This window comes from Cherax quadricarinatus, chromosome 57, assembly GCF_038502225.1.
Source record: "Cherax quadricarinatus isolate ZL_2023a chromosome 57, ASM3850222v1, whole genome shotgun sequence".
Lineage (NCBI taxonomy): Eukaryota > Metazoa > Arthropoda > Malacostraca > Decapoda > Parastacidae > Cherax > Cherax quadricarinatus.
In genome coordinates this window covers 26,965,309-26,980,062 of record NC_091348.1, presented here as the reverse complement: position 1 = coordinate 26,980,062, position 14,754 = coordinate 26,965,309, and the positions used below count along the sequence as shown (strand labels likewise).

The 14,754-nt window shown below is 43.2% G+C and overlaps 1 protein-coding gene across 4 annotated transcripts in view; it reads right to left on the bottom strand.

Annotated features, from left to right (window-relative positions):
* The window catches only part of LOC128693582 (unconventional myosin-XVIIIa), a 269,739-nt gene that overhangs the window by 148,032 nt on the left and 106,953 nt on the right, over nucleotides 1-14,754 (bottom strand). The gene's annotated exons all lie outside the window — the stretch shown is intronic.

Here is a 14,754-nt window from a genome sequence, read left to right as displayed (position 1 = left end):
GCTTCAAAAAACAATCCTGAACTACTTCTAAGAAGTCGTATGATTCTAAATTCCCAGTCAAGAAATTCCAATCAATATGACTAAAGTTAAAGTCTCTTAAAATTACTACATTATCGTGCCTTGTGGTCCTAACAATTTCCTCCCATAGTAGTCTCCCTTGGTCCCTATCTAAGTTTGGGGACGGTATATCACTCCTAAAATAATTTTTCATGCCCCTCTGAAAATTCTATCCAAACAGACTCTGTATGTGTTACTTCAGACTTAATACCCGTTTTTATGCAACAGTTCAAGCGATCTCGGACATACAATGCCACCCCGCCCCCCTTTCCCGATACTTCTATCTACTTGGAACAATTTAAAACCCTGAATGTGACATTCCGCAGGCATGTCCCGACTTTTTGAATTAAACCACGTCTCAGTTAAGGCAAATACATCAATGTTACCTGCACTAGCAACTAATCTCAACTCGTCCATCTTATTCCTAGCACTACGGCTATTAGCATAATAAACATTGAAAGACTCTCCTTTCTCTTTACCCTTCCTGCTTATTTCTGTTTTTCTACTAAACCTATTACTGTCCTTATCACCCAATGTCACTGGCTTTTCAATATCTACCTCGTTCTGCTTATTACTAGTTCCCCTAGAACTCATAATATTACTACACTGGGACTTCACTGTTTTGCTGCCAAAACCCATACCACTATTTCTAGTTTAAAGTCCTAACAGCTCCCTCCACTGCAGTTGCCAGTGCTACCACCCCAGACCTAGATAAGTGAACCCCATCCCTGGCATACATGTCATTTCTGCCATAGAAGAGGTCCCAGTTGTCAATGAATGTTACTGCATTTTCCTTACAGTATTTGTCCAGCCAGCAATTGACACCAATTGCCCTGGACAACCATTCATTTCCAACTCCTCTCCTTGGCAAAATACCACATATGACAGGGTTCTCACCCTTCCTCCTAATTATTTCTATTGCTGACCTATACCTGCTAATCAGGTCTTCACTCCTACGTCTGCCAACATCGTTGCCTCCAGCACTGAGACAGATAATAGGATTGCTCCCATTACCTCTCATGATGTCATCCAGACGGCTAACAATATCCTCCATCCCAGCCCCAGGAAAGCAAACTCTCTGTCTCCTACTCCTGTCCTTCAAGCAGAACGCCCTATCCATATACCTAACTTGGCTATCCCCAACAACAACAATATTCTTACCTTCCTTGGTGTCGTTCGTCGTGACGTTCCCAGTAGTCGACTCACATTCGTCGGGTAGCATGGAGAAAGCATTAGATGTTTCCACAACAGTTTCCACAGCAGTCTCTTTCTTCTTCATCGTTTCTACCTTTCCATTCGTCGTCTTGATCGTCAACTTTGTTCCCTGCTGTCCAGCCACTGACCAGTTTCCTTTCTTGACCTGAGGACTCAAAACAGGAGGACCACTACGAATCTTCTTGTTTTCCTCAGTCAGTCGCCGAATCTCCATCGTCGCCATTCTCAATTCTTCCTTAAGCTGTTGGTAAAGTTGTTCAATGGAGGGCATCTTGCTTCAATTCGTAGAGAGCGCGCAAACAGGTCTTCACAGAGCTAAGTACATGTCACCACTGAGCTAAGTACACGTCACCACTGAGCTACATCATTTAACTTATAAGTGCTAGGGTTATGGACACTCCCGAGCTTCAGAACCTTGCATTTATCTACATTGAACTGCATCTGCCACTTTTCTGACCAAGAATATAGTTTGTTTAAATCCTCCAGAAGTTCCCTAACATCTACGTTTGAATCGATTATCCTACCTATCTTTGTGTCATCGGCGAATCTGCTCATATCACTAGTAATTCCCTCATCAAGGTCATTGATATATATTATAAACAACAACGGGCCCAAGACTGATCCCTGTGGAACGCCACTTGTTACAGATACCCACTCGGATTTAACCCCATTTATGGACACTCTCTGCTTCCTGTCTGTGAGCCATGATTCGATCCATGAGAGCACTTTTCCCCCAATGCCATGAACTGCCACTTTCTTTAACAGTCTTTGGTGCGGAACTCTATCAAAAGCCTTACTAAAATCTAAGTAAATAATATCAAACTCTTTATCGTGGTCAACAGCCTCAAAAGCTTTACTGAAGAAAGTTAATAAATTAGTTAGACAAGACCGGCCTCTTGTGAATCCATGCTGAGTATCATTAATCAAGCTATGCTTATCGAGATGGCTTCTTATAATCTGAGCTATAATTAACTCTAGTAATTTGCCTATTCTATTCAAGATTGATGGATTGAACACATCGACTCAAGGTTGAGGGACTGATTACCTCATTCTCCTCCTGTTCTTCAAGTTTCTCCTATGTATGGACTGATGAAGCCACTGTGTGGCGAAACGTTTCCTCAATAAAGATACCCAAGAGTTGCACATGTGTCTAATTTATCAATTTGCCTACAATTGAGGTCAGGCTTATTGGGCGGTAATTTGACGGTAACGACTTGTCCCCTGTTTTAAAAATAGGAATTACATTAGCCATCTTCCACATATCAGACACTACACCTGTTTGAAGAGATAAATTAAAAATATTAGTTAATGGTTCACAGAGTTCCATTCACACTACGACTCGCTGTTCAGTGAACCACACAACAGTCTACAAATAGACGACCCAAACAAGTAAATTTTTATAAATATGAAAATGTAGGTGAAATCTCCAGAGTTTCTGATGTTGACTTTGAAGTCACTGATAACATGCTCGTGTATTCTGCCCCAGGTCCAGACTCGTGTAACTTCACATTCACCAAAAAAAATTAAGAAACCACTTTCTGGTGTCTTTAGAAGGCGAGAAAGATACATTACATGTTATACCTGGACAATTCTGGAGGGACTGGTCCCAAATATATACCTCTGAGAGTTGCAATATTATTTCCAACATTTCTGCCAACTATGCCTGTTAGTAAGCAATTAGAATACTTCCGGTTAGCTCTGAATACGACTGACTATACAGTTAGTTTGTTAGCTTTAAAGTCTATTGACTGTACGCGAGTCACTAAGGCTATAATTTATCTCTACACTAGTATGAACAATACTTGAAGCCCTGAATACAACGAAACTAAACTGAATGGTATTAAATACATAGCTGCATACCACTAATCACTTGTTGAGGTTAATGGAGTACCATTGTATTGTGTGTTAGGATTTCACTGTTCATATTGTGACACTTGGTGTTTGACCAGGGATTTACTACTATCAGTTTCCAATGAATTGCTTTCATTTTTCAAACTCTATTGTAACTACTCTTGGCAGTTGCCTGACCTTCCTACATAAACTCTCCTGGATAATCCTGTCTTCTAAATTGTGTATTAATGATGATGGGCTCTTGTTCCAGATGTTACGTAGAGAAACTGAGTGAACACAAGCCAAAGATCATACACCTTTTAATCTAGTCAGAATTAACTTTTGAAGTTGTAGAAAGAAGAAATGTTACTCTTATTGGATATACTGTTAAGTTACATCAAGTTAGGGAAGACTTGGGTGGATTAAGATGGGGTATGTTAGCATAGGGTAGGAAAAGGTAGATCAGGTTTACCTGGAGATGGTTTCATAAGTCAATACTCTCACTCCCCGATCCTACACTTGGCCACCCCCGTGAACAGCCTGATCAAGTAGGCTGTTCGTGCTTGCTGCACGCAGTTACCTGTAGCCGTTTCCGGAGGTTCAGCGCCCCCCTCCTCTGGCAGTGCACTCATCGCCCCCCACCATCTGCCAAACGTCTTGTTTTCATATGTAGTCATTTCGGTGTTCAAGTTAGGGAGCAACTCCTCTAGAATCTTTCAAGTGTAGATTATAATGCCTACGTTCTAAAGAGGAATTTAAAGTACCCTCACAAATTTAGGTGCTTGACTGAGGTTATACGAGCTGTGAATGATTGCTGTACATTCTCCAGAGGCATCTGGCTGTCTTCAAGAGGGAAAGTTACATGTTTCTTAAGTTCCTTAGCCAGGTAAACTATGATGGACTGTGTAGTTTCCAACAACAAAAGTGATGATGGTATATCCAGTAGCTGAGAGACATTACTCTCCCCTCTGTGTCATGATGGTATATCCAGTAGCTGAGAGACATTACTCTCCCGTCTGTGTCATGATGGTATATCCAGTAGCTGAGAGACATTACTCTCCCGTCTGTGTCATGATGGTATATCCAGTAGCTGAGAGACATTACTCTCCCGTCTGTGTCATGATGGTATATCCAGTAGCTGAGAGACATTACTCTCCCGTCTGTGTCATGATGGTATATCCAGTAGCTGAGAGACATTACTCTCCCGTCTGTGTCATGATGGTATATCCAGTAGCTGAGAGACATTACTCTCCCGTCTGTGTCATGATGGTATATCCAGTAGCTGAGAGACATTACTCTCCCGTCTGTGTCATGATGGTATATCCAGTAGCTGAGAGACATTACTCTCCCGTCTGTGTCATGATGGTATATCCAGTAGCTGAGAGACATTACTCTCCCGTCTGTGTCATGATGGTATATCCAGTAGCTGAGAGACATTACTCTCCCGTCTGTGTCATGATGGTATATCCAGTAGCTGAGAGACATTACTCTCCCGTCTGTGTCATGATGGTATATCCAGTAGCTGAGAGACATTACTCTCCCGTCTGTGTCATGATGGTATATCCAGTAGCTGAGAGACATTACTCTCCCGTCTGTGTCATGATGGTATATCCAGTAGCTGAGAGACATTACTCTCCCGTCTGTGTCATGATGGTATATCCAGTAGCTGAGAGACATTACTCTCCCGTCTGTGTCATGATGGTATATCCAGTAGCTGAGAGACATTACTCTCCCGTCTGTGTCATGATGGTATATCCAGTAGCTGAGAGACATTACTCTCCCGTCTGTGTCATGATGGTATATCCAGTAGCTGAGAGACATTACTCTCCCGTCTGTGTCATGATGGTATATCCAGTAGCTGAGAGACATTACTCTCCCGTCTGTGTCATGATGGTATATCCAGTAGCTGAGAGACATTACTCTCCCGTCTGAGTCATGATGGTATATCCAGTAGCTGAGAGACATTACTCTCCCGTCTGTGTCATGATGGTATATCCAGTAGCTGAGAGACATTACTCTCCCGTCTGTGTCATGATGGTATATCCAGTAGCTGAGAGACATTACTCTCCCGTCTGTGTCATGATGGTATATCCAGTAGCTGAGAGACATTACTCTCCCGTCTGTGTCATGATGGTATATCCAGTAGCTGAGAGACATTACTCTCCCGTCTGTGTCATGATGGTATATCCAGTAGCTGAGAGACATTACTCTCCCGTCTGTGTCATGATGGTATATCCAGTAGCTGAGAGATATTAGTCATGATGGTATATCCAGTAGCTGAGAGACATTACTCTCCCGTCTGTGTCATGATGGTATATCCAGTAGCTGAGAGACATAACTCTCCCGTCTGTGTCATGATGGTATATCCAGTAGCTGAGAGACATAACTCTCCCGTCTGTGTCATGATGGTATATCCAGTAGCTGAGACACATTACTCTCCCGTCTGTCATGATGGTATATACAGTAGCTGAGAGACATTACTCTCCCGTCTGTGTCATGATGGTATATCCAGTAGCTGAGAGACATTACTCTCCCGTCTGTGTCATGATGGTATATCCAGTAGCTGAGAGACATTACTCTCCCGTCTGTGTCATGATGGTATATCCAGTAGCTGAGAGACATTACTCTCCCGTCTGTGTCATGATGGTATATCCAGTAGCTGAGAGACATTACTCTCCCGTCTGTGTCATGATGGTATATCCAGTAGCTGAGAGACATTACTACTGTGTCTCCAGTAGCTGAGAGTCTGAGTCATGATGGTATATCCAGTAGCTGAGAGACATTACTCTCCCGTCTGTGTCATGATGGTATATCCAGTAGCTGAGAGACATTACTCTCCCGTCTGTGTCATGATGGTATATCCAGTAGCTGAGAGACATTACTCTCCCGTCTGTGTCATGATGGTATATCCAGTAGCTGAGAGACATTACTCTCCCATTACTCTGTGTCATGATGGTATATCCAGTAGCTGAGAGACATTACTCTCCCGTCTGTGTCATGATGGTATATCCAGTAGCTGAGAGACATTACTCTCCCGTCTGTGTCATGATGGTATATCCAGTAGCTGAGAGACATTACTCTCCCGTCTGTGTCATGATGGTATATCCAGTAGCTGAGAGACATTACTCTCCCGTCTGTGTCATGATGGTATATCCAGTAGCTGAGAGACATTACTCTCCCGTCTGTGTCATGATGGTATATCCAGTAGCTGAGAGACATTACTCTCCCGTCTGAGTCATGATGGTATATCCAGTAGCTGAGAGACATTACTCTCCCGTCTGTGTCATGATGGTATATCCAGTAGCTGAGAGACATTACTCTCCCGTCTGTGTCATGATGGTATATCCAGTAGCTGAGAGACATTACTCTCCCGTCTGTGTCATGATGGTATATCCAGTAGCTGAGAGACATTACTCTCCCGTCTGTGTCATGATGGTATATCCAGTAGCTGAGAGACATTACTCTCCCGTAAGTGTCATGATGGTATATCCAGTAGCTGAGAGACATTACTCTCCCGTCTGTGTCATGATGGTATATCCAGTAGCTGAGAGACATTACTCTCCCGTAAGTGTCATGATGGTATATCCAGTAGCTGAGAGACATTACTCTCCCGTAAGTGTCATGATGGTATATCCAGTAGCTGAGAGACATTACTCTCCCGTAAGTGTCCTAGTAGCTGAGTCTGAGTCATGATGGTATATCCAGTAGCTGAGACACATTACTCTCCCGTCTGTGTCATGATGGTATATCCAGTAGCTGAGAGACATTACTCTCCCGTCTGTGTCATGATGGTATATCCAGTAGCTGAGAGACATTACTCTCCCGTCTGTGTCATGATGGTATATCCAGTAGCTGAGACACATTACTCTCCCGTCTGTGTCATGATGGTATATCCAGTAGCTGAGAGACATTACTCTCCCGTCTGTGTCATGATGGTATATCCAGTAGCTGAGAGACATTACTCTCCCGTCTGTGTCATGATGGTATATCCAGTAGCTGAGAGACATTACTCTCCCGTCTGTGTCATGATGGTATATCCAGTAGCTGAGAGACATTACTCTCCCGTCTGTGTCATGATGGTATATCCAGTAGCTGAGAGACATTACTCTCCCGTCTGTGTCATGATGGTATATCCAGTAGCTGAGAGACATTACTCTCCCGTCTGTGTCATGATGGTATATCCAGTAGCTGAGAGACATTACTCTCCCGTCTGTGTCATGATGGTATATCCAGTAGCTGAGAGACATTACTCTCCCGTCTGTGTCATGATGGTATATCCAGTAGCTGAGAGACATTACTCTCCCGTCTGTGTCATGATGGTATATCCAGTAGCTGAGAGACATTACTCTCCCGTCTGTGTCATGATGGTATATCCAGTAGCTGAGAGACATTACTCTCCCCTCTGTGTCATGATGGTATATCCAGTAGCTGAGAGACATTACTCTCCCGTCTGTCATGATGGTATATCCAGTAGCTGAGAGACATTACTCTCCCGTCTGTGTCATGATGGTATATCCAGTAGCTGAGAGACATTACTCTCCCGTCTGTGTCATGATGGTATATCCAGTAGCTGAGAGACATTACTCTCCCGTCTGTGTCATGATGGTATATCCAGTAGCTGAGAGACATTACTCTCCCGTCTGTGTCATGATGGTATATCCAGTAGCTGAGAGACATTACTCTCCCGTCTGTGTCATGATGGTATATCCAGTAGCTGAGAGACATTACTCTCCCGTCTGTGTCATGATGGTATATCCAGTAGCTGAGAGACTCTCCCGTCTGTGTCATGATGGTATATCCAGTAGCTGAGAGACATTACTCTCCCGTCTGTGTCATGATGGTATATCCAGTAGCTGAGAGACATTACTCTCCCGTCTGTGTCATGATGGTATATCCAGTAGCTGAGAGACATTACTCTCCCGTCTGTGTCATGATGGTATATCCAGTAGCTGAGAGACATTACTCTCCCGTCTGTGTCATGATGGTATATCCAGTAGCTGAGAGACATTACTCTCCCGTCTGTGTCATGATGGTATATCCAGTAGCTGAGAGACATTACTCTCCCGTCTGTGTCATTGTCTTACTGACCTTAATAAGTAAATATAGAAATATTAACGTTCAATTGGGCCACTCATACTTCATGCACCACCGCAGACCACACTCACATAGTTATGTACATTATTTGATAACTTTGGTTAAGGAACTTCTTTTATACAAGGTAATGTTATGTTAGATTAATAAGTTAATTTTGGTGTGGAAAAAAACGATTATATGAAGACTATATACTTTTGATATACCTTTGAAGAGTTTCGAGAGTTTCATTACTCTCGGAGCCCTGCCATGAGCCACGCTCGTCTGGTGCTTGTCTGGTCAACTACGCTGTTGCTGCTGGAGGCCCGCTGCCCCATATATCCATCACAGCCTGAATATGTAAGATTGTTCCAGTGGTGGTACTGAGGCAGAGTGACGAGCTTCACCTGATACCTGAGGTGTTTCAGTGGTGGCACTGAGTGAGGCAGAGTGACGAGCTTCACCTGATACCTGAGGTGTTTCAGTGGTGGCACTGAGTGAGGCAGAGTGACGAGCTTCACCTGATACCTGAGGTGTTTCAGTGGTGGCACTGAGTGAGGCAGAGTGACGAGCTTCACCTGATGCCTGAAGTGTTTCAGTGGTGGCACTGAGTGAGGCTGGGTGACGAGCTTCACCTGATGCCTGAAGTGTTTCAGTGGTGGCACTCAGTGAGGCTGGGTGACGAGCTTCACCTGATGCCTGAAGTGTTTCAGTGGTGGCACTCAGTGAGGCTGGGTGACGAGCTTCACCTGATGCCTGAAGTGTTTCAGTGGTGGCACTGAGTGAGGCAGGGTGACGAGCTTCACCTGATACTTAGGTAACAATGTTAAATAAGACAATCTTGCAGCTTGCACATGGTAATGATCGTTCACAAATGAACGCATTGTATAGGCATAACAAAAGAAATCTTGTAGCTGCAGAATGGTTACGCAGAGACTGGTCAGACGCCATGAGGGACGACCACAAGAAGTCACGAATACAGCGACAAGACGACCACAACAACGATGACCACTGCACGAAGTCGTCCTCGCCTCGGCCGCAGCCAACAAGGAAGGTGAGGTAGTGTGGGTGCAGGTTACAAAAGGTTTATTACCTCTGGCTTTATGAGTGTTAGTCAGGCTGAGTTACACTCACCACACAATACTACACTCACCACACAACACTACACTCACCACACAACACTACACTCACCACACAATTCTACACTCACCACACAATACTACACTCACCACACAACACTACACTCACCACACAATACTACACTCACCACACAATACTACACTCACCACACAACACTACACTCACCACACAACACTACACTCACCACACAATACTACACTCACCACACAATACTACACTCACCACACAATACTACACTCACCACACAACACTACACTCACCACACAACACTACACTCACCACACAATTCTACACTCACCACACAATTCTACACTCACCACACAATTCTACACTCACCACACAATACTACACTCACCACACAATACTACACTCACCACACAATACTACACTCACCACACAACACTACACTCACCACACAATACTACACTCACCACACAATACTACACTCACCACACAACACTACACTCACCACACAATACTACACTCACCATACAAAACTACACTCACCACACAATACTACACTCACCACACAATACATCACACAATACCACATTCTCCACACAATACCACACTTTGACAAACAGAACACAATACTACGCTCACCACACAATACTACGCTCACTATTCAGCACTACACTCACCACACAATAATACACTCACCACACAATGCTACACTCGCCACACAATACTACACTCACCACACAATACTACACTCACCATACAAAACTACACTCACCACACAATACTACACTCACCACACAATACCACACAATACATCACACAATACCACATTCACCACACAATACCACACTTTGACAAACAATACTACGCTCACTATTCAGCACTACACTCACCACACAATAATACACTCACCACACAATACTACACACAATACCACACTCACCACACAATACCACATTCACCACACAATACCACACTTTGACAAACAGAGCACATAATAATATCATAATATTAATGTTAAACGCTAAACCCATGTGGATCACAGAGCACAAGACACTGGTGGAGGACTGATCCTTCATCTGCCAAACACTAGACACACGCACTTCCTATTTTAAGTAAGCAAAATCCAACATTAGCAAAGTTAAATGCTTAGTACCCCAAGGTACGTCCTGGCACCTCTCCTGTTCCTCATCCTCATACAAGACACAAAAATAAACCTCGCAAGAATTTTGTATCATTTAATGTCAGCTAATATATTTTTAAAGAACACAATGAGGCAAATGACACGACAGCCAGAAAAATGACGAGGTGAATAATGAGAACTGTCACAACAAGGGATAAAATGTCAATGCTTATATTTATTGAAACTGTGTTCTCTCGCTCATCAGTGTTTGCTGCACCGTTCAGGACAGAACAGATGTCACAGTTGTACAGGGCTAATAAAGGATTTAAATTACTGGTATCACCTCTTTAAGTCCTAAATATGTACTCATTGGAGAGGAGGAAAGAGAAGGATGATACTATATACGTGGACTCACAGAGTCGTAATGACACGATTGCAAACAAACCATATCACGGGTGGGGTTAGAACCTGCGATCAGAGTCACAAAACTCCATACAGCAGGGTCTAACCTCACCCGTGGTATGGTTTATACACATGAGGGTCAACGCCCCCACGGCCCGGGCCTCCTGGTTGATGACCTTATCAACCAGTTGTTGGTGTTAGTCACACGAAGTCCAACATAAGCACCACAGCCCGGTTAATCGGGCACTGACTTGAGAAACTTGTCCCGTTCTTTTTTGAAGACAGCCAGGGTGTCAAGCATATTCCCATCATGCGTGAAGGGCACTAAAAAGTCTTGGTCCTTTCACACTTGAGTTTTTCCTTAGTGTACTCATTGTACCCTTGCTTTTCGGTAGGGCTATTTGGCACCGTCTGCCAAGCCTCTTATTATCGTGAGGAACGATTTCTGTGAGCAAATTTGGGGCTAGCCCCTTTAGAAATTTCCAGGTGTAGATTATAATGTATCTCTTCCACCTGTGTTCCAAGAAGTACATATCGAGAGACTCAAACATTCCCAGTACTGTATATGCTTGACTGAATGCATGCGGGCAGTGAAGGTTCTATGAACTTTCTCCAGGTCTGTAATATCGCTTGCCTTGAACAGAACTATTAGAGATTAGCAGTGCTCCAGCCTAGAGAGAACAAGTGAGAGGAGGAGTATCATCACTGGCTTGGCATCCCATGTTTTGAGGGTTCTGGTTATCCAGCCTATCATTTTCCTTGCGGTTGTGATAATGACGCTGCTGTGATCCCTGAAGGTGAGATCTTCTGATACATTCCCTCCGAGGTCTCTCACATTAATTTTACGCTCTGAGTGACTCGAGACTGTTTTATACTCCGTTCCGGTCTTTATCTCATCAATCTTTCCATAAAGGAGCAGCTGAAACTTATCCTCACTGAACATCATGTTGCTGTCAGTGACTTACTGGAAGACTTTGTTTATATCAGCTTAAAGGTTTACTGTGTCCTCAATGGATACCACTCTCATACAGAATCTAGTATCGTTTGCAAAGGCTGATAAGGTACTTCATTTATGCCTCTATGTCGGATATGAGAATGAGAAAGGGAACAGAAGCCAGCACTGTGCCTTAGGGAACAGAGCTTTTCACTATGTTAGTCTCCGATTTCACTCTGTTCACAATGGTTTCTGGTCATTAAAATACTAAAAATGCCTCTGCCCACTTTTCCAGTTATTCCTATTGCACGCATTGTGATACATTACACCATATATACATGTATACTACATCCACATCCAAGACCCTGCCATAATAGTCCAGCAGTTGGGAGGTAGCAGCTACTTGCTCTAAACTCAAGCTGCCTTGGCTTGTGCAAATTTTACCTTGCTTATTACAACTCAATGGCTTTTTATACTGTGGGATGTCAATCTAATCTATAATTCTTTGCTGCAACCTTTGTGGATTATTATTATAATCAAGGGGGAACCGCTAAACCCATAGCATTCTACACCGCTGGGGGGTATGTGGAAGGTATTCAGGTTTAATTCAGGGAACTGGAGAACAGATTCAGTTCCCTAGATCAAGAGCCCCTCACCAGCATCAAGGAACCTTCCTTGAGGGGAACCTTTATGGAGTGGGACTATATCCGTTATTTATAACGACTGTGAGATGACCCCGTGGCTAGGCTCCTCCACAGAATATTAATGGCACGTGATAAGGGCTTCTTGTAGCTCTTGATGAACACGGAGTTCTATGAGTCTAGGCCTGGGGCAGAGCATATGAGCTGGCTGTCAATGGCTTTCTCACAGTCAACTTAGGTTAGGGTTATGTCAGAAATTTTGACGATGACAAAGTTTTGAGACTCGTTCATGAAGAATTTATTCAGATTGTCAACGTTTAGTCTGATTAATGCTTCACTGAAGACAGTCATATTGAGATTTCAGTATTTCACTAATTTCTTTGCTGCTGTCCGTGTCTCATCTTATTGAGCAAGGGCCCGATACTGATGTGGTTTTAGCCCAGAAATTTGCATGTGAAAAGAAGTATTTTGGATTGCAGTCAATTTTATTCATTGCTTTTAGTTCTGTCTTGCCTGGACGCTGCAGGATTCATTCATGTTCAATATCTTCTATTTCTCTAGAGTCTAGACAGTATTTCCTTCCTCACTTCGGTTTATCCTTCAGAAGTTCTGTGATTCTTCGTCTTCACCTGTAGGGGGAGCGCTTCTTTCTAGCTTACACCTTCTCTTCTCTTTGCTTGGTAGTATGTGCCTTGAGCATACTTCTAGTGCCACAGAGTTGATCCTCGTTACACACTGGTCAGGATCCATGTCATTTAATACATCTTCCCAGCATATGTAATTAAGGACATTATTTAATGCCAGTAGATGTTCTTGTTAAAGTTGAATTTGGTGAAAACACCCTTGTGACTATTCATCTTTTGGTGCTGAGGAGAGGAGCGCATTCAGGTCTGAACTTCGATTAGGTTGTGGTCTGAGTTTAATGTCTTCTTCCGCACTTTGATTTCGTACCATATCACCATTATTCATGAATACAAGGCTAAGGGTATTTTCTAGTCTTGTCAGTTCCACTATTTGTTGGCTTAAGGCGAATCTGTTACAGAGATTTAATAGATCATTTGTGAGAGTCTGGCTCCTACCATTACCAGTATTTGCTATACTCTTCCATTTTAGATCGCCTTAAGCTGAAATCAAGCAACAGGATGTTTAGAGCCAGAACCGAGATATTTTCCAGACAGGACTATTTTCAATAGCTGGTCTTCAAATTTCATCTGATGGTTTATATACAAGTACAATAACTAGATTCTGGCCCCCTCAAACTACACTTCCAAGACTACTAAGTAACTCATCGCAACAGGCCAACCCGCTTATCCCTATTGCCTGTTTTTTTCTGGTCGCATTTAAGTAGATTCAACCGTGGTATCCACATGTCGTTGTAATCTTTAAAATGTGTGTCTGTGAAAGCTGCAAACACTGCACTAGTATACGGTGTCTTGTTATTGCTTCTTGGTTTGAGACCTCGTATGTTTGCAAACATAAATGCTATATGTTGTTATGCTGGGGTGTGTGTTTGTTGGTATTAATATCTGTGGCTGTGATGAGCCAGCAGTCACTGACTTTGTTTCCACTCCAACATGACTCCCAGGTGCTGATACATTCCTAAAATTTCTTGACATTCGTTTTCGCTTTCTGGAACTAAAAAAAAATTACTGGTGTCTGCATGCTTGTAATTGTCACGTTTATTGTGACATTTATGAGGCTTAACTCGCCTCGTCCCAAATCAGCATCGTGTGGAGAGGGGGTTATGGGAGAAAAAGTAAAATGAAGTCAGTAAAAAAAGAGCAATGGCGCCGTGGGCACAATACGAGAACAATGTGTCAGCAAATAATATTAATCTTAATTTTTAAAGGGGTGGGCCGGTAAGCCAGTGGAAGGCCTCGGTCAGATGACCAAAAGCTCCAACGGCGGGTTATTATATAACTAAGACCCACGTCAGGAAACACTTGTGTTGTTTCCTGACGAATCTTACCTAACCTAAACTAATGTAACAGCATTTGTGGTTCCAGACTAGCATTCTAACCAGACGATATCAGAAATACTGCAGGAACAAGGTTCGAAGTCTTCATGAAGAAACACCACAAGTACCTCCGCCAACTGCCAGATCAACCAGGCTGCGATGGATATGCGAGCCAGCAGCAACAACCTGGTTGACCAAGTAAGCACCAGCCAAGCCTGACCCGTCAAAGGCATATCAAAGACGACGAATGGATCCATCCTGCACCCAAGTCTCATCAAGTTTTCGTTTAATAATTCTAAGATCGTTATTAAATAAGGTTTAATTTGATAGGCGTAACTATAATATCAGTTTGGTGTGTCAGAGCGTGTAGGTGAAGTGACACTCTTGGTAGTAATTAAGATTGTCCTAGACACCCGTGATAAGA